We start from the raw sequence: 27,550 nt of genomic DNA, 5'->3' as shown, positions 1-27,550 counted from the left end.
CAATGTGGGCGGCTGAGTCCAGCCCAATCAGAGCTGCGGGGGCGGGGCTTTCAGGCGCCCCCCCGACCCAATGCCGGCGCCGGCGCAAGGATATTTTTGCGCCCTCGCGCACCACCTCCCCCCCTGCCCCAAGCAGGACACAGGCACGGAGCCCTCGCGCGCTGCCAGCCTCCTCCCCCCCGCCCCAAGTGGGACACGGGTATGGAGCCCTCGCGCGCCTCCACCGACCCCCGCCCCAAGCGGGACACGGGGATGGAGCCCTCGCGTGCCGCCACGCCTCCACCCCCCCCCCGCCCCAAGCGGGACATGGGGATGGAGCCCTCGCGCGCCGCCGCGCCTCCACCCCCCCCGCCCCAAGCGGGACATGGGGATGGAGCCCTTGCGCGCTGCCGCGCCTCCACGCCCCCCACCCCAAGCGGGACATGGGGATGGAGCCCTCGCGCGCCGCCGCGCCTCCACCTCCCCCCGCCCCAAGCGGGACACGGGGATGGAGCCCTCGCGTGCCGCCGCGCCTCCACCCGCCCCCGCCCCAAGAGGGACACTGGGATGGAGCCCTCGCACGCTGCCGCGCCTCCACCTCCCCGCCCCAAGAGGGACACGGAGCCCGCGCGCGCCGCCTTCCCACCCCACTGCGCCAAGCGGGACACGGGGATGGAGCCCTCGCGTGCCGCCGTGACTCCACCTACCCCGGCCCCAAGCGAGACACGGGGATGGAGCCCTCGCGTGCCGCCGTGCCTCCACCTACCCTGGCCCCAAGTGGGACACGGGGATGTAGCCCTCGCGCGCCGCCGCGCCTCCACCCCCCCCCGCCCGAAAGGGGAAACGGGGATGGAGCCCTCGCGCGCCGCCGCGCCTCCACGCCCCCCGCCCCAAGCGGGACATGGGGATGGAGCCCTCGCGCGCCGCCACGCATCCACCCCCTCCCCGCCCCAAGAGGGACATGGGGGATGGAGCCCTCGCGCGCTGCCGCACCTCCACCCGCCCCCGCCCCAAGCGGGAGACGGGGATGGAGCCCTTGCGCGCCGCCACGCCTCCATCTCCCCCCCCGGCCCCAAGCGGGACACGGAGCCCGCGCGTGCCGCCTTCCCTCCCCACTGCCCCAAGCGGGACACGGGCACGGAGCCCTCGCCCCCCCGCCAGCAGGACACAGGGCTCTGCCCCCGCCCCCGTCCTGAGCGCTTTTTGGCCCACCCCCCCCGGGACTCCTGCCCCATGCAACCCCCCGCGTTCCTTGATGCCCCCCCCGGGACCCCTCCCCATCCACCCCCTTCCCTGTCCCGTGACTGCCCTCCGCCGCCCCATCCAACTCCTCTCCTGATTCCCCATCCAACCACCCCTTCTCCCTGTCCCCTGACCACCCTTGGAACCCCTGCCCCTGACTGCCTCCCACCGCCCCATCCAACCCCTGCTCCTTCTTGACTGCCCCCCGGGACCCTTGCCCCCATTCAATCCCCCTGTTCCCTGCCATCTGACCGCCCCGACCTCTATCCAGCCCCCCACCACCCTCCTGAACTCCCCTGCCCTCTATCCAACATCCCCTCCCTGCTCCCTTACCGCGCTGCCTGGAGGTGGCTGGCGGTGCTACAGCCGCGCCGCTCGGCTGGAGCCGGGCCATGCTGCCATCACGCAGTGCCTGGAGCACCAGGTCAGTCTGAGCTTGCAGTCCCCACTTCCCGCCAATCAGCTGTTCATGCAGGAAGCCTGGGAGGGCTGAGAAGCAAGCGGCGGCTTCGCGCTCAGGCCCAGGGAGGCAGGGCGGAGGTGAGCTGGGGCGGGGAGCGGTACCCCTGCGCGCCCCTCCCCCCGGGTTACCTGCTGTGGAGCGGACGGCTCCCTCCACCCCAGCTCACCTCCGCTCCGTCTCCGCCTCCCTGGGCTTGAGCACGAAGCCGCTGCTTGCTTCTCTGCCCTCCCAGGCTTCCCGCGCGAACAGCTGATTCGCGGGAAGCGGGGGGGAAGAGGGGGAGAAGTGGGGCGGAGTGTTCAGAGGCGGAGGCGGAGCGGAGGTGAGCTGGGGCCGGGGAGCGGGGCAGAGAGCTGGAGCACCCCTGGGGTTGGCTCCTAAGGTGCCACTTTTGGATAATGTGCTCAGGGGGAGCAGCCGCTCCCTCTGCTCCCCCCCAGCTACGGTCCTGGACACTTCAACTTACCGGTTGTTAAATTTAGAAGCCCTTTTAGAACCGGTCCCGCGCAGGACAACTGGTTCTAAAAGGGCTTCTAAATTTAACAACCGGTTCCCGCGAACCAGCTCCCGCTCACCACTGGAGACTCCCCTTGCCGCTCTCACCCTAGGAGCCAGAGACCTCCCAGCAGGGCTGGTGAGTGCGGCCAGGGAAGGGGGAAGGGTGTGGTGTAGTGAGTGTCTGGGAGGTGTGCGGGGGGGTGCTGGGCTGTGAGGGTGTGGAGGGTGCTGGGCAGTGAGGGAGGTTTGTGTGTTTTGGGGTGCTAGGCAGTGGGGGCCTGTTGGGGGGTGCTGGGCAGTGAGGGAGATCTGTGTGTGTCAGGGCACTGGGGGTCTGTGTGGGGCATTGTTTAGTTTTGGTGGTGGGGCTGTGGGGAAGGGCCCTGGGAGGGAGGGAGGAGAAATCTGTGTGTATTGAGAAACTAGCGAGTGGGGTGCTGATGTGTATTAAGATGTGCTGATGTGATGTGGGATGCTGATGTGTATTAAGAGTTACCAGCTGGATTGAGGACTGATAGATTTGGACAGAGTTTATATTGAATGGGCAAATGAAAAAGATCGCAGGGAAAAACAGTCAGGTCAGTTTAGCGGTCTTTGACATTTCGACCAATAAAGAAATTAAAATCAGTGCCTTGCTAGTGTGCCACGCGCCGTGAGATATCTCTTCTCTTTGTGTGTGACTGTGAGTGTTTCCCTTGTGTGTGAATTTATTCAACAAAATCTTGAGCTTCATAATGGATACCATGAGTGAAAAGAAAAAGAGAAAAAGAGAATCAGAGCACAGAGTTTTCAACACTGAATGGACGAATAAATACTTATGTACTATTTCCAAAGACAAAATACTGTGCCTCGTGTGTCGCGAAACATTAGCCGTTCTGAAAGAATACAACCTTCGGTGGCACTTTGAAACTAAGCATCCCAATCTCGCCAAATTGAGCCCAAATGAAAAAATAATTAAAGCAGCCAATTTAGCGAAAAACCTTAGTAGAGAACAGCAAATTTTCAAGGCACTGACGGTGTGTGGAAGCCTGTAGGTCCAGGGGTCACTATATTACTGCACACAGCAGTCAATCAATGCAGTTGTAGATAAATCTCTGCATTATGCATTTTGGTATAACTTTTATATGACTTTGTATTGAACCTTGGTACTATGTTATAGCGGGCTCCTAAGATAGTATAATTAAAGTAAAAGAAAAATTTCTTCTGTGCAAATTTTTGAAGCAGAGTTCAAATTTGTGTGCCATGAGGCAAATGCGCCCAAGTGAGTAAAACGCTTATACATTTAAAAAGTTTTAATTTGCAATTTGTGTCAATTTATATGGGTTTTCAGATAGAGACATCATAAGTAAAAAAAGAAAAACAAGAGTTTGTGTTTTAAATGGAAAATTTTCCTAAAAAATATCAATAAATGATTATCAGCCAAGAATAAGATATGTAATTACAAATGCATTTTAATTTCTTTATTGGTCGAAATGTCAAAGACTGCTAAACTAACCTGACTGTTTTTCCCTGTGATCTTTTTCATTTGCCCATTCAATATAAACTCTGTCCAAATCTATCAGTCCTCAATCCAGCTGGTAACTCTTAATACACATCAGCACCCCACATAGAACCCTCCACTTGTTAGTTTCCCAATACACACAGATTTCTCCTCCCTCCCTCCCTCCCTCCCTCCCTCCCAGTGCCCTTCCCCACAGCCCCACCACCACAACTAAACAATGCCCCACACAGACCCCCAGTGCCCTGACACACACAGATCCTTGAGTGGGAGTTAATTGGAGGAGAAGGTACCTGTATTTGCGTCTGTCTTTGTATTGCTTGTATGTGTAGAGGCCTGTAGGGGCAGCGTGCTGGGCGGGCAGCTGAGACCTGATTGGGGGCGGAGCTTGGCTGAGGAGAGGGCCTATAAAAGCGGCCACCCAGCCAGGCAGCGGCAACAGCTGCGAGCAGCGAACAGGGCTGCTAACAGGGGAGTTTGAGTGGGAGTTCCATTGGAGGAGGTGGAAGGGGAGGCAGGAGGGCGTGGTGCCCTTTGTGCTGTATTTCCCCAGGTGCAGAGGGCACAGCTGAGCAGGCGGGCCCAGGCAACAGCAGCCATGAGCCAAGCCGCAGGTGACACAATGCAGATGATTGCATGCGGCAGCTGCGATATGTACATGGTCCTAGCAGCGGTACCTGAACAGAGGTATGTGTGCATGAAATGCCGCCTAATAGAACTGCTGGAAGAAAAGATCCAAGGCTTGGAGATGATGATAGATACCCTGATAGAGTTTAGAAGGGGGTTCGAGCACCTGATGGAGCAAAGGCAAGTGGGGGCTGAAGGGGAATGCTCAGGGGTACAGGTGGTAGTTTGGGCTAAGACCTGTGAGGGGGGAATGCCGGGGGGAGAACAAGGGCAGTGGAAGCATGTGACTGTGAGAAGCAGGCAAAGGAAAAGGAGGGCCAGTGAAGGAGAAATAGAGCTCAGGAACAGGTTTGGGTGTTTGGAGAACGAGGAAGGGGTGCAGCAGGTGGTAACTGAAGAGGGCAGGGTGAGAAAAAAGAGACGAGCAGCTAGTCCCATAGAAAGAGGGGAGGAGTTGATGGAGACAGCACCAATTCTGGGCCCTGGGAGGATACAGGATGACGTAAGGGGGACTATAAGGGAAAATAGGAATGGACAGGGGTTGCAACTAGAGGGAACAGGGGATAGATTAGTAGATCGCACTGCCACCAGGCAAAGGCAGGTGTACGTGATTGGGGACTCCTTACTGAGGAGGTTGGGACAGGCCTGTAACCAGGGCGGACCCAGAGAACAGAAGGGTGTGCAGTCTCCCGGGCGCTAAGATACGGGATGTGGACTTGCGGCTGAAAAGGATCCTAAAAGGAGCAGGTAAGAACCCCTTGATCATCCTTCACGTAGGAACAAATGACACGGCTAGGTTCTCGCTAGAGAGAATCAAGGGAGATTATGCCAGGCTGGGGAAGACGCTTAAGGAATTCGAGGCTCAGATCATCTTCAGTGGGATTCTGCCTGTTCCTAGAGAAGGGCAGTAAAGGGGTGAAAGGATTGTGATGATAAATAGTTGGCTAAGGGAGTGGTGCTATAAAGAGGGCTTTGGGATGTATGGTCACTGGGAGGCTTTCAGGGACAGAAAACTGTTCTCACGGGACGGACTTCACCTGAGTAGGGAAGGAAATAGACTTCTGGGAGGGAGGCTGGCTCATCTCATCAAAAGAGCTCTAAACTAGGAATTTGGGGGAGACGGTTGGGAGATGTGCAGTTAATCTCCACACCAGATTATAACATTGAGAGGGAGGACAATGAGATAAGAACAGATACAGCCAGGGGAAAGAGATTGGACATAAGGAGGATGGGGGGTGGATACCAGACTAATGGGTCATACTAGCAGTACGGTGTCCATATCAAATGGGAGAATGAATGTGAGAGAGGCCAAAAGGCATAAATTAAGATGTTTATACACCAATGCGAGAAGCCTAGGTAACAAAATGGAGGAATTGGAGCTCCTGATCCGAGAAATGAAACCGGATATCGTAGGAATAACTGAAACGTGGTGGAACAGTAGTCATGACTGGAGTACAGGTATGGAAGGGTATGTGCTGTTTAGGAAAGACCGGATCAAAGGTAAAGGTGGGGGAGTAGCATTGTATGTCAATAATGAGGTAAACTGTAAAGAAATAATAAGCGGAGAAATGGATAAGACGGCGTCTGTCTGGGCATTACTCACATTGGGTAAAAGAACTACTAGAGCCTCCCCTGGGATAGTGCTTGGGGTGTGCTATAGACCGCCGGGATCTAGCCTGGATATGGACAGAGAACTCATTAATGTTTTTAGGGAAGTAAATACTAATAGGAACTGTGTAATCATGGGAGACTTTAACTTCCCAGATATAGATTGGGGAACAAATGCTAGTAACAATAATAGGGCTCAGATTTTCCTAGACGTAATAGCTGATGAATTCCTTCATCAAGCAGTTGCTGAACCGACGAGGGGGGCTGCCATTTTAGATTTGGTGCTGGTGAGTAGTGAGGACCTCGTTGAGGAAATGGTTGTAGGGGACAACCTTGGCTCAAGTGATCTTGAGCTAATTCCATTTAAACTAAATGGAAAGATTAACAGAATTAAATCAGAGACTAAGGTTTACGATTTCCAAAGGGCTAATTTTAATAAATTAAGGAGACTGGTTAGGGAAGTGGATTGGATTAACATATTTAGGGATCTAAAGGCGGAAGGCGCCTGGGATTATTTCAAGTTGAAGTTGCAGGAGCTGTCAGAGGCGTGTATCCCAAGAAAGAGAAAACGGTTCGTAGGCAGGAGATTTAGACCGAGCTGGATGAGCAAGCATCTCAGAGGGGTCATTAAGAAAAAACAGGAAGCGTACAGGGAGTGGAAGAGGGGGGGATCAGCAAAGAAACCTACCTTATTGAGGTCAGAGCATGTAGAGATGGAGTGAGAAAAGCCAAAAGCCGAGTAGAGTTGGACCTTGTGAAGGGAATTAAAACCAATAGTAAGAGCTTTTATAGCCATATAAATAGGAAGAAAACAAAGAAAGAAGAAGTGGGACCGCTTAAGACTGTAGATGGAGTGGAGATTAAGGATAAACTAGGCATGGCACAATATCTAAATGAATATTTTGCATCGGTATTTAATGAGGCTAATAAAAGGCTGAGGAATAGGAGAAGCGAGACGGATGGGAATAAAGAAGTGGGGATTGACATTACCGTATCCGAGGTAGAAGCCAAACTTGAACAGCTTAACGGGACTGAATCGGGTGGACCGGATGATCTTCATCCGAGAATATTAAAAGAACTGGCGCGGGAAATTGCAAGCCCGTTAGCGATAATTTTTAATGAATCCATAAACTCGGGGGTGGTACCGTTTGACTGGAGAACAGCTAATCTGGTTCCTATTTTCAAGAAGGGGAAAAAAAGTGACCCAGGTAACTACAGGCCTGTTAGTCTAACATCTGTAATATGCAAAGTCTTGGAAAAAATTTTGAAGGAGAAAGTAGTTAAGGACCTTGAGGTCAATGCCAATTGGGACAAATTACAACACGGTTTTACGAAAGGTAGATTGTGCCAAACCAACCTGATCTCCTTCTTTGAGAAAGTAACAGATTTTTTAGATAAAGGAAATGCGGTGGATCTAATATACCTCGATTTCAGTAAAGCGTTTGATACGGTATCGCATGAGGAATTATTGGTTAAATTGGAAAAGATGGGGATCGATATGAAAATCCATAGGTGGATAAGGAACTGGTTAAAGGGGAGACTGCAGCGGGTCATACTAAAAGGTGAACTGTCAGGTTGGAGGGAGGTTACCAGTGGAGTTACTCAAGGTTCGGTTTTGGGTGTGATTTTATTTAATCTATTCATTACTGACCTCGGAACCAAATGTAGGAGTGGGCTGATAAAGTTTGCGGATGACACAAAGTTGGGAGGTATTGCCAATTTGGAGAAGGATCGGGATATCCTGCAGGGAGATTTGGATGACCTTGTAAACTGGAGTAATAGTAATAAGATGAAATTTAATAGTCAGAAGTGTAAGGTTATGCATTTAGGGATAACTAACAAGAATTATAGTTATAAGCTGGGGACGCATCAGTTGGATGTAACGGAAGAGGAGAAGGACCTCGGAGTCCTGGTTGATCGCAGGATGACTATGAGTCGGTAATGTGACGTGGCCATGAAAAAAGCTAATGCGGTCTTGAGATGCATTAGGCGAGGTATTTCTAGTAGGGATAAGGAGGTGCTGGTTCCGTTATACAAGGCACTGGTGAGACCTCATTTGGAGTACTGTGTGCAGTTCTGGTCTCCCATGTTTAAAAAGGATGAAATCAAACTGGAACGGGTACAGAGAAGGGCCACTAGCATGATCCGAGGAATGGAAAATCTGCCGTATGAAAGGAGACTCGAGGAGCTCGGTTTGTTTACCTTAACCAAAAGAAGGCTGAGGGGGGATATGATTGCTCTCTTTAAATATATCAGAGGGATAAATACCAGGGAGGGAGAGGAATTATTTCAGCTCAGTACTAAAGTGGACACTAGAACGAACGGATATAAACTGGCCGTCGGGAAGTTTAGGCTTGAAATTAGATGAAGGTTTCTAACCATCAGAGGGGTGAAGTTTTGGAACAGCCTTCCAAGGGAAACAGAGGGGGCGAAAGACCTCTCTGGCTTTAAGATTAAGCTTGATAAGTTTATGGAGGGGATGGTTTGATGGGATACAGTGATTTTAGTCAATAGGTCAATAACAATGGTCAATGATGGGATATTAAAAGTTACTACAGAGAACTTTTCCAGGCGGTCTGGCTAGAGAATCTTGCCCGCATGCTCGGGGTTCAGCTGATCGCCATATTTGGGGTAGGGAAGGAATTTTCCTCCAGGGTAGATTCTCAGAGGCCCTGGAGGTTTTTCGCCTTCCTCCGCAGCATGGGGCAGGGGTCGCTTGCTGGAGGATTCTCAGCGACTTGAAGTTTTTAAATAATGATTTGGGGAGTTCAACAGCTAAGTCAAGGGAGAGAATTCTTCCAGGAGTGGGTGGGTCAGGTTTTGTGGCCCGCATGATGCGGGAGGTCAGACTAGATGATCATAATGGTCCCTTCTGACCTTAGAGTCTATGAGTCTATGAGATCTCCCTCACTGCCCAGCACTCCCCAACAGGCCCCCACTGCCTAGCACCCCAAAACACACAAACCTCCCCCACTGCCCAGCGCCCTCCACACCCTCACAGCCCAGCACCCCCCGCACACCTCCCAGACACTCACTCCACCACACCCTTCCCCCTTCCCTGGCCGCACTCACCAGCCCTGCTGGGAGATCTCTGGCTCCTAGGGTGAGAGCGGCAAGGGAAGTCTCCAGTGGTGAGCGGGAGCCGGTTCGCGGGAACCGGTTGTTAAATTTAGAAGCCCTTTTAGAACCAGTTGTCCTGCGCGGGACCGGTTCTAAAAGGGCTTCTAAATTTAACAACCGGTAAGTTGAAGTGTCCAGGACCGTAGCTAGGGGGGAGCAGAGGGAGCGGCTGCTCCCCCTGAGCACATTATCCAAAAGTGGTGCCTTAAGAGCCGACCCCATGGGTGCTCCAGCTCTCCGCCCTGCTCCCCGACCCCAGCTCACCTCCGCCCCGCCTCCGCCTCTGAACACTCCTCCCCGCTTCTCCCCCTCCCTCCCCGCTTCCCGCGAATCAGCTGTTCGCACGGGAAGCCTGGGAGGGCAGAGAAGCAAGCAGCGGCTTCGCACTCAAGCCCAGGGAGGCGGAGACGGAGCGGAGGTGAGCTGGGGTGGGGGGAGCCGTCCGCGCCACAGCAGGTAACCCGGGGGGAGGGGCGCGCAGGGGTACCGCTCCCCGCCCCTGCCTCCGCCCTGCCTCCCTGGGCCTGAACGCGAAGGTGCTGCTTGCTTCTCACCCCTCCCAGGCTTCCTGCGCGAACAGCTGATTGGCGGGAAGTGGGGGGGCTGCAAGCTCAGACTGACCTGGTGCTCCAGGCACTGCGCGGTGGCAGCGTGGCCCGGCTCCAGCCGAGCAGCGCGGCTGTAGCGCCGCCAGCCACCTCCAGGCAGCGCGGTAAGGGAGCAGGGACGGGCTGCTGGATAGAGGGCAGGGGAGTTCAGCGGGGTGGTGGGGGGCTGGATAGGGGTCGGGGCAGTCAGATGGCAGGAAACAGGGGGATTGAATGGGGGCAAGGGTCCCGGGGGGGCAGTCAGGAAAGAGCAGGGGTTGGATGGGGCAGTGGAAGGCAGTCAGGGGCAGGGGTTCCAAGGGTGGTCAGGGGACAGGGAGAAGTGGTGGTTGGATGGGGAATCAGGAGAGGAGTTGGATGGGGTGGCGGAGGGCAGTCAGGGGACAGGGAAGGGGGTGGATGGGGCAGGGTCCCGGGGGGGCATCAAGGAACGCGGGGGGTTGGACGGGGCACGAGTCCCGGGGACGGGGAGGGTGGGCCAAAAATCGCTCAGGACGGGGGCAGTGGCTGAGCCCTGTGTCCCGCTGGCGGGGGGGGGGGGGCGAGGGCTCCGTGCCCGTATCCCGCTTGGGGCAGTGGAGAGGGGCAGCGGCACGCGCGGGCTCCGTGTCCCACTTGGGGCCGGGGGAGGGGGGCGTGGAGGCGCGGCGGCGTGCGAGGGCTCCATCCCCATGTCCTGCCTTGCTGGCTCCTGTCGGCGGGTAGGCACGCCACCAGGAGCTGCCCCAGGAGCGCCGCCACGCCAGCCTCGGGACTTTGTGTGTGTGGGGTTTAGAATCCCCCCACGGGCCGCACAGTGAGCCCCCACGGGCCGCTTGCGGCCCATGGGCCGTATGTTGTGCAGGCCTGGTCGTGTGGCATACTCTCCACATGTCTGAAAAGCATAAGATGCCATCTGCGGACAATGGCCCCAGTAGTCTGTAGACCGGAGCGACCATAAACATCTGCTTTACAAATGAAGTCGTTCCACTCTATGCCCAATATACAACGTTGGCATTTTATGTGGAAAGCCTCCAGCTTTGCCCACTCTGAGTGGCGCAGTCCCAATGTTTCGCAGCCGTACAGCAGTACAGAGAGGATACAGCTCGATTGGATCCTGAACTTGGTTGTCGTGCCGAGATGATGTTGATTCCGTCTTCATTGTAAAGGACCCATGACAGAGGCTGCAATGCCGCACTCAGGCACCTAAATAAATGGCCTGACCTTTCTCAAATGCTGAATTCCAAGAATTCCTCACTCGAATCTGCCGAAGCCGTGGCTGTTCAGCTCCTCTGAAAATCAATCCACTCGTTTAGATGCCTGAATATGAATGTTAGTGCCAGACTTTGGACAGTGACATAGGAAGATATTGGCCTGAGCCTATGCATGGACTCTCATCCTACAATCCAGCCCCTCAACAGATACATCCCAGCTTCTGACTGTGAGCCATTCAGCTACAATGGGGAGGCCTAGATGCTGTAAGTGAATTAACATGTAATGATAGATAGATAGTATAAGCTATTCTTTCTACCATCTGCCGTACGGATTTGCTCTGTAGAGCTTGCTGTCCCTGTTACTCATGGTATTTATGTTCCAGAGCCCTACATGAGAGAGGGAAGGATTTCAGGCCCAAGGCCCAAGTGGAGCAGGAAGAAGCACACGCTCACCTCAGTTGCCTTCTTTGCTGAGGTAAGTTTTGTTGACTTGTTGAACTGAGATTGCAGAGCGTTGCTCAGTCCCATATTCTCACAACTGGCAGTGCCCCATATGTATGTCTGGGGCACCTTGCATCCTCATTTCTTGATCTGTAATTGGGGTGGCCTGGGGTTTATGTAAAAGGCAGGGATTGTGTTGAAACCATAATCATCCAGATACTTTTGAGGAAATCCCCCTGGAACAGTGGAAATAGCATAGCATTCGGCCATCAGTCCCTCGGTAATTTCCCAGATTGTGACTGCGTTTGATTTCCCGTGAGACGTCTTGAAAACTGCTCTCTTTGTTGAGAGGCTGAACCTCTGAAAGTTCGCCCTGGAGAATGTAAGCATTGACAGGAGAGCCGTTGTGTTGATTCCCTAGGGCGCACTGTCCAGCACGCCGGCAGACAGACCCAGATCAGAAGGCCTGGACTTGGTACGTGAAAGTAAGTAATATCCTTAGGTTAGTGTAGTGAGGAAGCAGAGGTCCCAGGGTGTGGGTCAAGGAGATGGCAATGGGGACGCAGAGGCCCTGTCATGGCACCAATGGGGTCTAATTTGTACTGTATGCTTTGGTCATCCACTGTTTGATGATCCTCTTCTGTAATGGGCGCCATCGGCCTGTTGTAATGGCTCCAACACCACCCTCCTCCCAGCCTCAGGAGAGGGAGGTGTTTCCAAGGGAGAGGGGGCATGGCTGCGGCATCCCCGAGGCTTCTCTGCTTTATGCTGGGGGCTGGCCCAGTGGCCAGATGGCCTCCAAGTTGGTGGGGGTGGCGCACAAAAGCGGCTTTCAGGCACATTCCCACGCAGCTGCCAGGATCTGCACTGAGCCTAGGATCTGCAGAACCATATCACAGGCTGGGCCTCAAGGCTGGCAGGTTGGCAGATGCTGCACTGAGCAGCAGAGTTACTCTGTGTCCTGAGTCAGGAAGCTTTTCTGCTGCTTCGCTGATCAGAGGAGCCTGGTAGTTAAATGAGGCAGGAAGATCCACCTGGTTAATGCAAAGACGCAGATGGAGCCCTGGAAGCCCGTATTTCCTGGTGTTTAGTCAAAGAAGATCAGGCCTGGGCAATATGACTTGACAGTCCTCAGCAAGGACTCATCAGAGAGACCCTCAGATGCAAAGAGGGAGGAGGTGGGGGATATTGGATAGAAACTCCCCAGATCCAGTTCCTTACTCCGGGATCTGAGTGAGGGTCAGACCAGCCCGTCAGTCAAAGGAAATAGTGGACAGTGAGATGGTTATAGGCTAAGCCTAGAGAAGCAGAAATGAGTCCAACCCCTCTTTGTTCAAGGTGGCCTGATCCAAACAAAGCTCACGGAAGTCAGTCTCTCTGTTGTCTTTAATGGGCTTTGGCCCAGGCCCATGGACAAGGGAATGTGTTCTTTGAGCCCTACAAAGGACAGAGCAGAGACCATTTCCATCATTAATAGTGTGATGATTGAGCTGGAATAAAGCTAATCCAGGGCTCCCCGTTCTCTGCTGTTGCTAAACTTCTTTTTTCCTTGTTGATCCCCCAACACACGCACTGCTGGGCACCGCCAAAGTCCACAAAGAGGAGAAAAGAGGGAGGAGCAGCATCCGCCTGCTAAAATTCATGGCTGAGGACGGACCAAGTAACCTTTGACCCTGGCTAGCTCATTATGCGTTCCACAGGGGACCCTTATTACATAACAGTACAGTGATTGGCCAGCCCCAGGCTGGCAGGATAAACCCAGAGCACAGCAACCTCTGTCCTCATGACTGAAATGGGCTAGTGCCACTAGACTGGGCCATGCCTCCTTCACCTCTATTATGCAGCAGTAAGGGTGTGAATCACAGCAAGGAGATCAAAGCTCTGTAGAGCTAAAGACAAGCTCTCTCCTCGCCACCTTTCATATGGCAATTCTCACCCCTCCCCCACCCCCACCCTCCCACACACACACACATTTACAGAGGAGACTCTAGACAAAATACAGCAAAGGGCAAAATAACTGGTCCCTGGACTGTGGGAGGAGAGTTATGGGCACGGAGTGAGGGAGCTGATGGCAAGGGGTAGGTTCCGGGCGAGTGTGGTCCCGGTGATCAGCGAGCCTACGGGAGTTATTCACATTCTCAGGAGGCTGGGAAAATTGCTTAAAACTAAGACAGGAAAGCTAGAGGCAAGACCACGTTAACCATGAAAGCAGCCTGTTGGTTTGCCTGGGACGGGGACAGTCCAGCTCGCAGCGTAGTTCTCCTACAGTCGCTCTGGACTGACTCTGGCTCTTGTCCCCACTGAGTCTCCCACCCCAGCCACCATGCGCACATGAGCCCAGGGCGATTCTGAGGAGACCCCTATTTTCTGAACAACGGCTTCAGGAAGGACCTGGCTGGCTGGGAAAGCGCAGAGCACTACAGAGCCGGCTGGGCCCTTCATGTTTTTCAGCCTGTCGGCATATTGGATTCAGACTAATTCTCAGGCTGAACTCTATTTAGAACAGGTACCTTTGTTCCTTCCTGCGCTAACGTCACTCCGCTTTGGGGGAGAATAAGGACAAAGGCCTATTAGAGATGTGTAGAAAGCCGATCTGGGAGACAGATTCTTCCACAGCTGCTACTGTGAGATTCTGACAGCTTCCTCTGAACCACCAGGTGCTGGCTGCTGTCAGAGAAGGGGTCCTGGACTGGATGGAACTCAAGTTTTGATTCAGTCTGCTAATGCCTATAGCTAGTCCTTCACTAGTCAGTACCAGACGCCAAGAACCAGCTCCTCGGATGGTGCTAATTGGCTTAGCGCTATGGACGGCAATGGAGCTCTGCAAATTCCCACCAGCTGAGGATCTCTAGCCCTGCAGCATCAGTGACTGGAGGGTGTTGGCCGAGGCTTTGAAATGATCATGGCAGTGAGAGATGGGCTCAGACTGGAAACCCCAAACCCAGCACTGGTGGACTTGGGGACGCTGAGATCTGGATCCGGAGCCAGAGCTGAATGATGTGGCTTGGGGCAGTCGCTGATTACAATAACCCCTGGTGTGTAGCTGGGCTGTGTGCACTGCACACTGGGCTCCCAACTGCAGGATTTGACTAGTAGCCTTTAAAAAAAAAATGGTTTTGAGGTGCAGAAGGACAAGGAAAAATGTGACACCCTGTCCCAGACCCTGAGCTATTTCTGTGGTCCAGGGGTCCCTTTACGAACACAGCAGCCATCTCCATACAGCAGCTAACAAAAAAAAAAGCTTCCATGATCCTTAAATCCTGACCCTGTCCCTCTTCCATCCTGCACTGTCCTTTATTACACAAAGGCCTTGTCTACACTTACGTCAGCACGTAGGGTGCGTGTAGCTCCACGTGAAAGGCTGTGGTAGGGAGGGCAGCCAGGCTCAGCTTGGGGAGCTGCCGGTGCCATTCCGCACTGCCTCCCCCGACCAGAGCCTTTCCCCACTGGAATCTCACTGCCGTGGGGAAAGGCTCTGGCAGCGGGGAAGGGGCAGGACTCTACCCTACTAAATATAGCAGCGTAGACACGGGAGGCCCTGCATGGGCATGTAGGGTGCATAGCCATAGGGTTCAAGCGTCCCTTTACTTGCCTTAGCCAGGCCTCACCATCTACACTGCTGTTACACCCGTGCTAGCAGGGTCGAAATAGCCCCAAGTGTAGACCTACCCAAAGCAACCACCTCTGTTCCTGGAGTCCTAATTGACTGCGCTTGAAGAGGCTTGGGGATTGCAAAGGAAGGCAGGGTCCAAGTTAAAAGCCTAGCCCAGCAGCAGCCCCTCTGGTGGGAATTCGTCCTGGGCTCACTGCAAGGAAACAGTTCCCGCTTAATTAGGACTTTGTATTGTTCTTCCAAAAAAGTAAGGCAGAAACTAGTCATGTAAGCCACTCACCACAGGGTGGCGCTGATGCTCTGCCTCCCCTACGTTTTTCTCCTCTTAGGTCCCTTTGCAGCGGATCAGATTATGTCCGGTCTCTGTGCCCATTGATGCAGTCTGAGTAGCAGGAGCCCTTCAGCCCCACGGTGACATGGGCTGTTACGTGTTTGAATGATTAATCCTTCCTCTTCCTATTCCAGGCCAGAAGGGCTGAGGTGCTGTTTCCCGAGGAGCTGTTCCAGGACTAGCGAGGTAACCACAGACACGGGCCGTGCACTACAGCTCTAGGTACACCCAGGAGCGCCGCCAGCGTTTTTGCTGCCCTAGGTGGCGGAAGGTCCCGCCCCTGAAATGCCGCCCCCGACAGGCGGCAGAAGGTCCCGCCCCCGAAATACCGACGACAACGGGGGCAGCCGAAGATCCGGCCGCCGCGGTCGCTGCCCCCCAAATGTTAGCGCCCAAGGCAACCGCCTAGGTTGCCTAATGGGTTGTGCCGGCCCTGGGTACACCCCTGTAACCCTAGAGGGGCAGGAAACGTGGTCCTTTCAGGTGGAAACGATGGTCATTTTAATATGAGTGTAGGGTGTTTAGCTGCAAGCTGGATGGATAGAAACAGAGAGTTTGGAAGATCAATATGTAGCTGAAGATCATTGTTTTTACTGTGTTTTTCCCCCTCTCATAGGAGCCTTTCCAAGCGTCACAGAAGGACGGGCCAGAGTTAACATGGCATCGAGTTGTTTGTTGCATAATAAAGCTGCTGCTGATTTCCAAGTGTGTGCGGCCAACTTTCCTCACTGTGCACTAAGCTGCATGTAGCCATGTGACTGAGATGTCGGCCTTCTCTTTTCTGGGTACTGCACCTTTAATAGTAGAGGAATCCTGCTGGCTGCCAGCATCCTGGCTAGGGTTGCCAGGTGTCCGATTTTCGACCGGAACACCCGTTCAAAAAGGGACCCTGGCAGCTCCGGTCAGCACTGCTGACTGGGCTGTCAAAAGTCCGGTTGGCGTGGGGCTGGCAGGCTCCCTACCTGGCTCCGCGCGTCTCCCCACAAGCAGCGACATGTCCCTCGGCTCCTAGATGGAGGGACGGCCGCAGCCCCATGCACAGCCCCCACCCCGAGCGCTGGCTCCGCATCTCCCATTGCCTGGGAGCCGCGGCCAATGGGAGCTGCAGGGGTGGCACCTGAGGGTGGCGACAGCGTGCAGAGCTGCCTGACTGCGCCTCCGCCTAGGAGCCAAGGGACATGTCACCCTTTCCCTGGAACTGGCTGAGGTAAACACAACCCGGAGCCCGCACTCCAAAACCCCTCCTGCACCCCAACCCCTGACCCAGCTCTGAGCCCCGTCCTGCACCCAAGCTTGGGGATTGGTCCTGCTTTGAGCAGGGGGTTGGACTAGATACCTCCTGAGGTCTCTTCCAACCCTGATATTCTATGACTCTATGATTCCCTCCCAGAGTCTGCACCCCCCCAACACCCCAAGACCCTACCCCAGCCCTGAGCCTCCCCTGCACCCCAAGCCCCTCATCCCCAGCCCCACCCCAGAGCCCGCACCCCTAGCCGGAGCCCTCACCTCCCCCCGAACCTTCCAACTGCCTGCCCCAGCACTGAACCCCTTCCCCCACCCGTCATCCCCAGCCCCACCCCAGAGCCCGCACCCCTAGCCGGAGCCCTCACCTCCCCCCGCACATTCCAACTGCCTGCCCCAGCACTGAACCCCTTCCCCCACCCGTCATCCCCAGCCCCACCCCAGAGCCCACAGCCCCAGCTGGAGCCCTAACCTCCTCCCGCACCCCAATCCCCTGCCCCAGCCCTGAACCCCATCCCGCACCCAAACTCTTTCCTGAAACACACGCCGCACCCCCCTGCCGCAAGTTGGACCCCCCTCCTGCACTCCAGACTCCTCGTCACCAGCCCGGAGCCCACACCCCCAGCTGGAGCCCTCACCCTCACACCACAACCTCCTGCCCCAGCCTGGATCCACCTCCCACACCCTGAACCCCTCATTTCTGGCCCCAGTCCAGAACCTGCACCCCCACCCCAAAGCCCATGTCTCCTCCCACACCCCAACCCCCTGCCTCAGCCCAGACCCCTCCCACACTCCGAACCTCTCATCCCTGGCCCCACCCCAGAACCCTCAGCCGAAGCCCTCACCCCCTCCCACACCGCAACCACCTGCCCCAGCCTGGTAAAAATGAGGGAGTGGAGTGAGGGTGGGGGAGAGCGAGCGACAGAGGCCGGGGGGAATGGAGTGAGTGGGGGTGGGGCCTCGGAGACAGGGCGGGGCAGGGCCTCGGTGATGGGGAGGCAATGGAAGGGGCCTTGGAGAAGGGTTAGGGCAGAGGTGTTCGGTTTTGTGTGATTAGAAAGTCAGCAGCCCTAACGCTGACTTTCGGGGGCAGGGGGCAAAGCCGGGGGGCCTGCTGTAGTCTGATCAATGGCTGGAGTTCCAAGTGGTGCCTGTTGGCTCACAGTGGAGCAAGTTCAGCCTTTCCTTTCGAAAACTCAGCCGGGCATTTTGAAGGAGAATCTCAGCTTTCTTCTTCCTTTCTTTCAAGTGAGTCGCTCTAGATTTTATGGCTGTGGGTAAATACTTGAAAATGTGAACTCCAAAGGCTCAAAAACCAGAGAGCAAATCATTTATTGATTTATTAACCTCATGATTTGGGGGGACATGACATGATTTTTGAACATGGGGTGTTGGCCCTACTGCCTCTGCGTCTAACCCTTGGCAGGGGGAAAGGTACTTCCTCCTCGTGGGTTGCCAATTTAGGTTGGACGTATTCCTGAAGGGTTCATAACATGACATAATCCTTAATTAAAGATTAATCTTGAATTCATGGAGACACCAAGCCAATCCTGGAGGCTTGGCAACCCTACCTGCAGCACAAGCCGCCTTCTCTCAAGAAGGAACACCTACAAGCGGACATGAGCAGGAGGTTGGACTAGATGACCTCTTGAGGTCCCTTCCAACTCTGATATTCTATGATTCTATGATCCCCCAGCTCTGCCCCTTCTCTGTTTTCTTGCTCCATTTTATCATTCTGTCTTCATCACAAATCACCCTTTCCCCTGCCCTGTGGGTCATTCTATCTGTTCCTCTTCCTTGCCTGTCTCTCTCCCTCCATCTTTGTTCCTCGTTCTCTGGTCCCACCTGTTTCCTCCCTCCCTTGTTCTCTACCTCATCTTCTGCTTTGCCCACCCTTGATTCATCTCCTACCTAGAAATTTAGCCAGAAGAGTGGGGGTAACCCCCCAATTCTGGCAAAAAGTGGTGTGGGATCTTCAGCAATGACCCCTGATTGGGATCTCAGTTTTACTGCTCCTCCCGCAGGTGGTCCAGCAGCAGAGCGCCCCCTAGCCCCACTGGCTCAGTATTGACACAAGAGACCTCCAGCTCCTGCATTCCAAGCAGTGCAGGCTGGAAGATTCATAGTTGGCCAGGGGGAAATCAGACCAAATGTGAGACATTTGATGAGGAGGTAAACAATCATGAGTTAAAAGGTCTTGCAAAAACAAATCCTCAGGTGCCCGCAGATGCTCCTACACATTGGCATTCTCTGACATCACGGCCTGCTCCTGTTCCTCCTCCTGTTCACGTGTAGATAAAAGCCTGAAACACTTGGAGAGCTTTAATTTTCTCTGCCCCATGCAGAGGTAACAGGATAAATGATCCACACCTCTGCTTACTTCTCTGTGGGGAAAACACACCTGTTCTGCATTGCTTGAGCCAAAGGGTGACTCATGGGAATGCAAACGTTCTCACTGACCTCCCGAGAGCCACATCAAACACGGAGCCGTGGCAGGAAACAAACCTACCAGACTGTAGGTCACGGCAAGTTCGGCTCTGGACTGTATTTCACCTGCAAACTGTTAACAATACAGGCAGCTCCAGAGGGAGTGTCACCAAAACAACCCCGGTTCAGCTTTGTGTTGACAAGAGCAGCTAAGGACACAGACAATAACAGACCCAGAGCTAGGTTCTTGACACCACTGGTTCCCTAGGGCCTAGGTTTCTGGCCCTATGCCCAGTGCAATTCAAATCTGTTATTATTATTATTTATTTGGATTTCAGTAGGACCTAACAGCCCCAGTCCATTGTGCCAGGTGCTGTATATGTGTTTGTTATTTATATTACCATACGATTTAGGGGACCCAGTCACGGACTAGGCCCCATTGTGCCAGGTGCTGCACAAACACAACACAAAAGACAATCCCTGCCATGAAGAGCTGACAATCTATCAATGGGATCACGCTTCAAGCTGTGCACAGTCTCTTCACAAGCGCACAGTCAACCTGTGGAACTCCTTGCCAGAGGATATTGTGAAGGCCAAAACTATAACAGGGTTCAAAAAAGAACTAGATAAATTCATGGAGGATTAGGGTTGCCACCCGGCCAGTCCGAGTTCCGGCTTGTGTGTCCAGGTGCCATTTGACAAGACCTGATATCTGGGTTTTTTGGATCTGGAGTGGAAGCGGTGGTTCAGAGGGTGTGGTCTGGGAGAGAGGTTTATCTCACGGTGACACTAACACTTTTGACTGGCTGGCCAGGAAGTACCACCCCCTCATATCTGAGGACTTCCTGAAACAATCAGAAACACAGATGGACTGGGGCTGCAATTGCTCTCTAACAGTCCCACCTCTGGGACCCACTTCTGGGATTCACAGCATGGCAGTCAGCACGTCCCAGAGCACATGGGGGTGTCCAGCGCCATGGGGCTGGAATTCCACTCTTGCCCATCATAAATGTCAGCTGCCGCTGGAGGGATTAGGAGCATTTAGATCCCAGGCTGTGATTAGGTCGCTGACGTTCCTTTGTACAGACTAACACCTTTCACCTGGGATTCGGGGCAGGACTGCTAAGGCCGCAGCCGCAGAATGCGCCTGGTCCAGTGAAGCTGCCTGCAGAAAAGAGCATCTGAGTGGCAAGGAATGGCTGAACTGGGCAGGGTAAGGACGCGACAGGTGAAGCCTCTGGTACGGCACTCGAGGTGGATATGTTCTGTATGCGGCTCCTCCAATACAGTACGTAAAGAAGAACCCCACAGACTAGACAGTGCTATATAGGCACAACCCTGGTAAAGTTTTATGAATGAAACAATATTCATTCATCAAACCGGTTACCCCAATAACTGGCTAATTAACAGTTAAAATGCTTGTTAAGAGCCATAGCTGTTCAGTCAGCCGCCTTTGTAAGTTTCACTATCAATCCAATTCCTGCTTAAATCACTGAGACTTGCACTGCTTCAGTATTGTAATTTCTGTTCACCATTTATTACACTTGCCTACAGTGTAACTTCTGTTCACTGTTTGCCATCCATTATACTTGTCTATATTGTAACTTCTGTTCACTGTTTGCCATCCATTATACTTGTCTATATTGTAACTTCTGTTCACTGTTTGCCATATTGTAATTCAAACCCCCTTTTAAAATGCTTACTCCATTTTGTAAGGGCTTGCTGCAACCTTCAGTTTTGCAAACCCTGCTGTAATCTTATTAGTTTAAGTCATGTGCCCCAGCCCCCTAATCATTTTTGTTGCCCTCCACTGGACTCTTTCAAATTTTTCCACATCCTTCTTGTAGTGTGGGGCCCAAAACTGGACACAGTACTCCAAATGAGGCCTCACCAATGTCGAATTGAGGGGAATAATCACTTCCCTCCATCTGCTAGCAATGCTTCTACTAATGCAGCCCAATATGCCATTAGTCTTCTTGGCAACAAGGGCACACTACTGACACATATCCAGCTTCTCAGTCACTGTAATCCCCAGTTCCTTTTCTGCAGAACTGCTGCTTAGCCAGTCAGTTCCCAGCCTATAGTGGTGCATGGGATTCTTCCATCCTAAGTGCAGGACTCTGCACTTGTCCTTGCTGAACCTCATCAGAATTCTTATGACTCAATCCTCCAATCTGTCTAGGTCACTCTGGACCCTATCCCAAGCCTCCAGCATATCTACCTCCCCCCAGTTTAGTGTCATCCGTGAATTTGCTGGGGCACAATCCATCCCATCATCCAGATCATTAATGAAGATGTTGAACAAAACCGGCCCCAAGACTGACCCCTGGGGCACGCCGCTAGATACCGGCTGCCAACTAGACTTCGAGCCGTTCATCACCACCCATTGAGCCCGACAATGTAGCCAGCTTTCTATCCACCTTATAGTCCATTTATCCAGTCCATACTTCTTTAAGTTGCTGGGAAGAATACTGTGGGAAACCGTATCAAAAGCTTTGCTCAAGTCAAGTAGAAGGCAGCTTGGGGGAAAGTGATCATGAAATCATAGAGTTTGCAATTTCTAAGGAAGGGTAGAAGGGAGAACAGCAAAATAGAGACAATGGATTTCAGGAAGGCAGATTTTGGGAAGCTCAGAGAGCTGATAGGTAAGGTCCCATGGGAATCAAGACTGAGGGGAAAAACAACTGAGGAGAGTTGGCAGTTTTTCAAAGGGACACTATTAAGGGCCCAAAAGCAAGCTATTCCACTGGTTAGGAAAAATAGAAAATGTGGCAAAAGACCACCTTGGCTTAACCACGAGATCTTGCATGATCTACAAAATAAAAAGTAGTCATATAAAAAATGGAAACTAGGACAGATTACAAAAGATGAATATAGGCAAACAACACAGGAATGCAGGGGCAAGATTAGAAAGGCAAAGGCAGAAAATGAGCTCAAACTAGCTACAGGAATAAAGGGAAACAAAAAGACTTTTTATCAATACATTAGAAGCAAGAGGAAGACCAAAGACAGGGTAGGCCCACTGCTAGTGAAGAGGTAGAAACACTAAGAGGAAACTTGGAAATGGCAGAGATGCTTAATGACTTCTTTGTTTCGGTCTCCACCGAGAAGTCTGAAGGAATGCCTAGGTTTAGCAGATAAAATAAAAAAAGAACAAGTTAAAAATCACTTAGAAAAGTTAGATGTTTGCAAGTCACCAGGGCCTGATGAAATGCATCCTAGAATACTCAAGGAGCTAATAGAGGAGGTATCTGAGCCTCTACCTATTATCTTTGGAAAATTATGGGAGACGGGAAAAATTCCAGAAGACTGGAAAAGGGCAAATATAGTGCCCATCTATAAAAAGGGAAATAAAAACAACCCAGGAAACTACAGACCAGTTAGTTTAACTTCTGTGCCAGGGACGATAATAGAGCAAGTAATTAAGGAAAACATCTCCAAACACTTGGAAGGTGGTAAGGTGATAGGGAACAGCCAGCATGGATTTGTAAAGAACAAATCATGTCAAACCAATCTGATAGCTTTCTTCGATAGGATAATGAGTCTTGTGGATAAGGGAGAAGCTGTGGATGTGGTATACCTAGACTTTAGTAAGGCATTTGATACGGTCTCGCATGATATTCTTATCGATAAACTAGGCAAATACAACTTAGATGGGGCTACTATAAGGTGGGTGCATAACTGGCTGGATAACCGTACTCAGAGAGTTGTTGTTAATGGTTCCCAATCCTGCTTGAAAGGCATAACGAGTGGGGTTCCGCAGGGGTCTGGTTTGGGACCAGCTCTGTTCAATATCTTCATTAACGACTTAGATATTGGCATAGAAAGTACGCTTATTAAGTTTGCGGACGATACCAAACTGGGAGGGATTGCAACTGCTTTGGAGGACAGGGTCATAATTCAAAATGATCTGGACAAATTGGAGAAATGGTCTGAGTTAAACAGGATGAAGTTTAACAAAGACAAATGCAAAGTGCTCCACTTAGGAAGAAAAAATCAGTTTCACACATACAAAATGGGAAGAGACGGTCTAGGAAGGAGTACGGCAGAAAGGGATCTAGGGGTTATAGTGGACCACAAGCTAAATATGAGTCAACAGTGTGATGCTGTTGCAAAAAAAGCAAACATGATTCTGGGATGTATTAACAGGTGTGTTATGAGCAAAACACGAGAAGTTATTCTTCCGCTCTACTCTGCTCTGGTTAGGCCTCAGCTGGAGTACTGTGTCCAGTTCTGGGCACCGCATTTCAAGAAAGATGTGGAGAAATTGGAAAGGGTCCAGAGAAGAGCAACAAGAATGATTAAAGGTCTTGAGAACATGACCTATGAAGGAAGGCTGAAAGAATTGGGTTTGTTTAGTTTGGAAAAGAGAAGACTGAGAGGGGACATGATAGCAGTTTTCAGGTATTTAAAAAGATGTCATAAGGAGGAGGGAGAAAACTTGTTCACCTTACCCTCTAAGGATAGAACAAGAAGCAATGGGCTTAAACTGCAGCAAGGGAGGCCTAGGTTAGACATTAGGAAAAAGTTCCTAACAGTCAGGGTGGTTAAACACTGGACTAAATTGCCTAGGGAGGTTGTGGAATCTCCATCTCTGGAGATATTTAAGAGTAGGTTAGATAAATGTCTATCAGAGATGGTCTAGACAGTATTTGGTCCTGCCATGCGGGCAGGGGACTGGACTCGATGACCTCTCGAGGTCCCTTCCAGTCCTAGAATCTATGAATCTGTTTTTTTTTTAAATGCAGTTGGGGGATGAGGGGCTGCTTTTTTCTTGTTACTTTAGGAATATCAAATCATGACTTGCATATGCCCTTGCAGGGCCATAAGAACTGGGGTGTCAGCTCTTGCAGCCACTAATCGATTTACGTGGGTGTTGAATCAAGATCTTTCCTTCCAGCTATGTGTCAGGTTGAGTTAAACAGTCTGAATAACAATCACTCCCCCACTTCGTTAACCAGGTTTCATTTGTATGGCAGCCAATACCTATCTAGGCACTTAGGCGGCCCTTATCACCGTAGTACCCGAGTGTAGAGCCCTGCAAATCTGCCGATATCTGTATACCATGTTTGCGGATTGTGGATTGGATGTGGATACAAATTTTGTATCCATGCAAGGCTCTACCTGAGCACCTCACAGTCATCAATAGATTTTATCCTCACAACACCCCTGTGAGGTAGGAAAGTATTATCCTCATTGCACAGATGGGGAACTGAGAATGGAAAGGCAAAGGGGGGATATTTGCAAAGGCCTGAATCAGGTACGTACCCAACTCCCAGTGACTTTCAATGGGCATTCGGTGCCTAACTGTCCTCTGTGCCTTTGGAAATCTCTCCCAAGTAAGCACAAAAAGTATGTGGCTGACCCAAACACACATCTCCTGAGTCGCAGTCCTGTGCCGAATCCACTAGACAACACTTCCTCCCAGTTTTTGATTTCACGATTTTGATAATCTTGTCACTTTCCCAGTTGTCCAAGTCTTCCAGGCCGGGAGAGATCTAAGGTCCCCATCCTCCAAGGGCCCACTACATGGACAGAGCAGTGTGATTGTATGGAGACCCAGTAGAGTCATGGGAGTTCTGCACTGCGGTCCACCTGAGCAGAGGTTATTGCAAGATGAGGACCCAGGCATTGTAAATGCCAGAAGGGAATTCACTAAAAGAAATAGTTTAATGAGGTTATTAATAAATAACTATTTGGTTCAATTCCATTACACGCTCCTGGTATCCTTCTTCTTGGGGAAGAAGACAACCTGGGGAACTATAGACCAGTCAGCCTACTTTCAATACCTGGAAAGATACTCGAACCATCAATATTAAACGGCCAATTTGTAAGCACCTAAATGATCATTTGGGGGAGAGGAATAGCTCAGTGGTTTGAGCATTGGCCTGCTAAACCTAGGGTTGTGAGTTCAATCCTTGAGGGGGCCACTTAAGAATCTGGGGCAAAATCAGTCCTTGGTCCTGCTAGTGAAGGCAGGGGGCTGGACTCAATGACCTTTCAAGAGCCCTTCCAGTTCTAAGAGATAGGATATCTCCATTCATTTAATTTTAATTTTTTTTTAATCATAGGGTTCTAAGGAATAGCCAGCATGGATTTTTCAAGAACAAATCATGCCAACCAACCTAATTTCCTTCTTTGACAGGGTTACAAGCCTAGCAGATAGGAAGGAAGCAGTAGCCGTGATAGATGGTTATTTTAGTAAGGCTTCTGAGACAGTCCCTTGTGACATTCTCATAAGCAAACTAGGGAAATGTGGTGTAGATGAAATAATATAACATGGGTGCACAGCTGATTGAAAGACTGAACTCAGAGAGTAGTTCTTAAGTGTTCACTGTGAAACCAGACCATATCTAATGGGATCCCACAGGGGTCACTCCTGGGTCCAGTATTAGTCAATATTTTCATTACTGACTTGGATAATGGACTGGAAAGCATGCTTATAAAATCTGAGAATGACACCAAGCTGAGAGGGACAGAAGCACTTTGGAGGACAGGATTAGAATTCAAAATGACCCTGACAAACTAAAGAATTGGTCTGACCAGTCAGACCAATCAGCTTAATTTTGTTACCTGGAAAGATAATGGAGCAAATAATCAAAAAATCAATGTGTAAGCACCTAGAAGATAGGTGATACGTAACAGTCAACATGGATTAGTCAATGAACAAATCATGTTAAACCAACTTAATATCCTTCTTTGACAGGATAACAAGCCTTGTAATATAACTCGCCTTTAGCCCAAGGCTTTTGATACCATCTCACATGACCTGCTCATAAACAAACTAGGGAACTATCACTTAGATGAACCTACTATAAGGTGGGTGCATAACTGGTTGGAAAAGCATACTCAAAGAGCCATTATCAATGCTTCACAGTCAAGCTGGAAGGGGATATTAAGTGGGGTCCCACAGGAATCTGTCCAGGTCTACTCAATATCTTCATAAATGATTTGTATAATGGCATGGAGAAGACACTTAAAAGTCTGCGGATGATACCAAGCTGGGAGGAGTTGCAAGCACTTTAGAAGACAGGATTAGAATTCAAAATTATCTTGACAAACTAGTAAAATGGTCTGAAATAAATGCAGTAAAATTCGGTAAGGACAAATGCAAAGTACTACACTTAGGAAGGACTAATCAGTTGCACAAATACATAGTGGGAAATAACCGCCTAGGCAGGAGTACTGCAGAAATGGATCTGGCTGTTATAGCATGAATCACAAACTAGACATGAATCACATGGCCCTTCCTGTTTTAATTTCAAACTTACTTCTCCGGGGAAGCTCAGCTCAGACACAGCATCTAGTTTGTCAATGAAATTCCTGGGCTTTATCCCCATTTATGCTATGACCCCTTCACACTGCTCTGGCAGTATATTGGGGACTAAGTGTGAGTAAATTACACCTGCACCCACTTCAAAGCATTGTACCACCACCAAAATGGTGTAAAGGGGGTTTAGTGTAAAGGAAAATTAAACCCCTTTTGGGTTTTTTGCCCTGTTTTGTATGTCATTTGATCATTAAGACAAAGAGATCGAGGTGGCCAAGATCAGTGTCAGAAGGCAATGTATACTTAAAGACACATTTCAGAGTGGTAGCCGTGTTAGTCTGTATCAGCAAAAACAACGAGGAGTCCTTGTGGCACCTTAGAGACTAAATTTATTTGGGCATAAGCTTTCGTGGTCTAAAACCCACTTCATCAGATGCATGGAGTGGAAAATACATTAGGCAAGTATATATACACATTACATGAAAAGACGGGAGTTGCCTTACCAAGTGGGGGGTCAGTGCTAACGAGACAATTCAATTAAAGTGGTATGCCAACATTTTTATGGCTGACTTAGAACAATGCTTCCTCAGCTCTCGTCCCCTAACGCCCCTACTCTACTTGCGCTACATGGATGACATCTTCATCATCTGGACCCATGGAAAAGAAGCCCTTGAGGAATTCCACCAGGATTTCAACAATTTCCGCCACATCATCCTCAGCCTGGACCAGTCCACACAAGAGATCCACTTCCTGGACACTACAGTGCTAATAAGCGATGGTCACATAAACACCACCCAATACCACACACCTACTGACCGCTATACTTACCTACATGCCTCCAGCTTTCATCCAGACCACATCACATGATCCGTTGTCTACAGCCAAGCTCTAAGATACAACCGCGTTTCCGCCAATCCCTCAGACAGAGACAAACACCTACAGAAACTCTATCAAGCATTTTTAAAACTACAATACCTACCTGCTGAAGCGAAGAAACAGATTGACAGAGCCAGAAGGGTACCCAGAAGTCACCTACTACAGGACAGGCCCAACAAAGAAAGTAACAGAACGCCACTAGCCGTCACCTTCAGCCCCCAACTAAAACCTCTCCAGCGCATCAACAAGGATCTGCAACCTATCCTGAAGGATGATCCCTCACTCTCACAGACCTTGGGAGACAATCCAGTCCTCGCTTACAGACAGCCCCCCAACCTGAAGCAAATACTCACCAGCAACTACACACCACACAACAAAAAACACGAACCCAGGAACCTATCCCTGCAACAAACCCTGTTGCCAACTTTGTCCACATAGCTATTCAAGGGACACCATCATAGGACCTAACCACATCAGCCACACCATCAGGGCCTCGTTCACCTGCACATCAACC

The 27,550-nt window shown here is 51.3% G+C and overlaps 1 protein-coding gene and 1 pseudogene across 1 annotated transcript in view; one reads left to right on the top strand and one right to left on the bottom strand.

Annotated features, from left to right (window-relative positions):
* The window catches only part of LOC135975237 (maestro heat-like repeat-containing protein family member 7), a 51,478-nt gene extending 35,555 nt beyond the window's left edge, over window positions 1-15,923 (top strand). Inside the window, exons 13-16 of the transcript XR_010592173.1 lie at window positions 11,220-11,311; window positions 11,699-11,762; window positions 15,356-15,407; window positions 15,838-15,923. The gene's annotated coding sequence lies outside the window, so the exon portion shown is untranslated. The remainder of the gene's footprint in view (window positions 1-11,219; window positions 11,312-11,698; window positions 11,763-15,355; window positions 15,408-15,837) is intronic.
* LOC122173114 (cathepsin G-like) overlaps window positions 1-27,550 on the bottom strand; it is a 181,541-nt pseudogene that overhangs the window by 70,215 nt on the left and 83,776 nt on the right.

This window comes from Chrysemys picta, chromosome 13 (genome assembly GCF_011386835.1).
Source record: "Chrysemys picta bellii isolate R12L10 chromosome 13, ASM1138683v2, whole genome shotgun sequence".
NCBI lineage: Eukaryota > Metazoa > Chordata > Testudines > Emydidae > Chrysemys > Chrysemys picta.
Note: the sequence above shows the minus strand (reverse complement) of the source record. Positions and strands in the feature narration are given on the sequence as shown.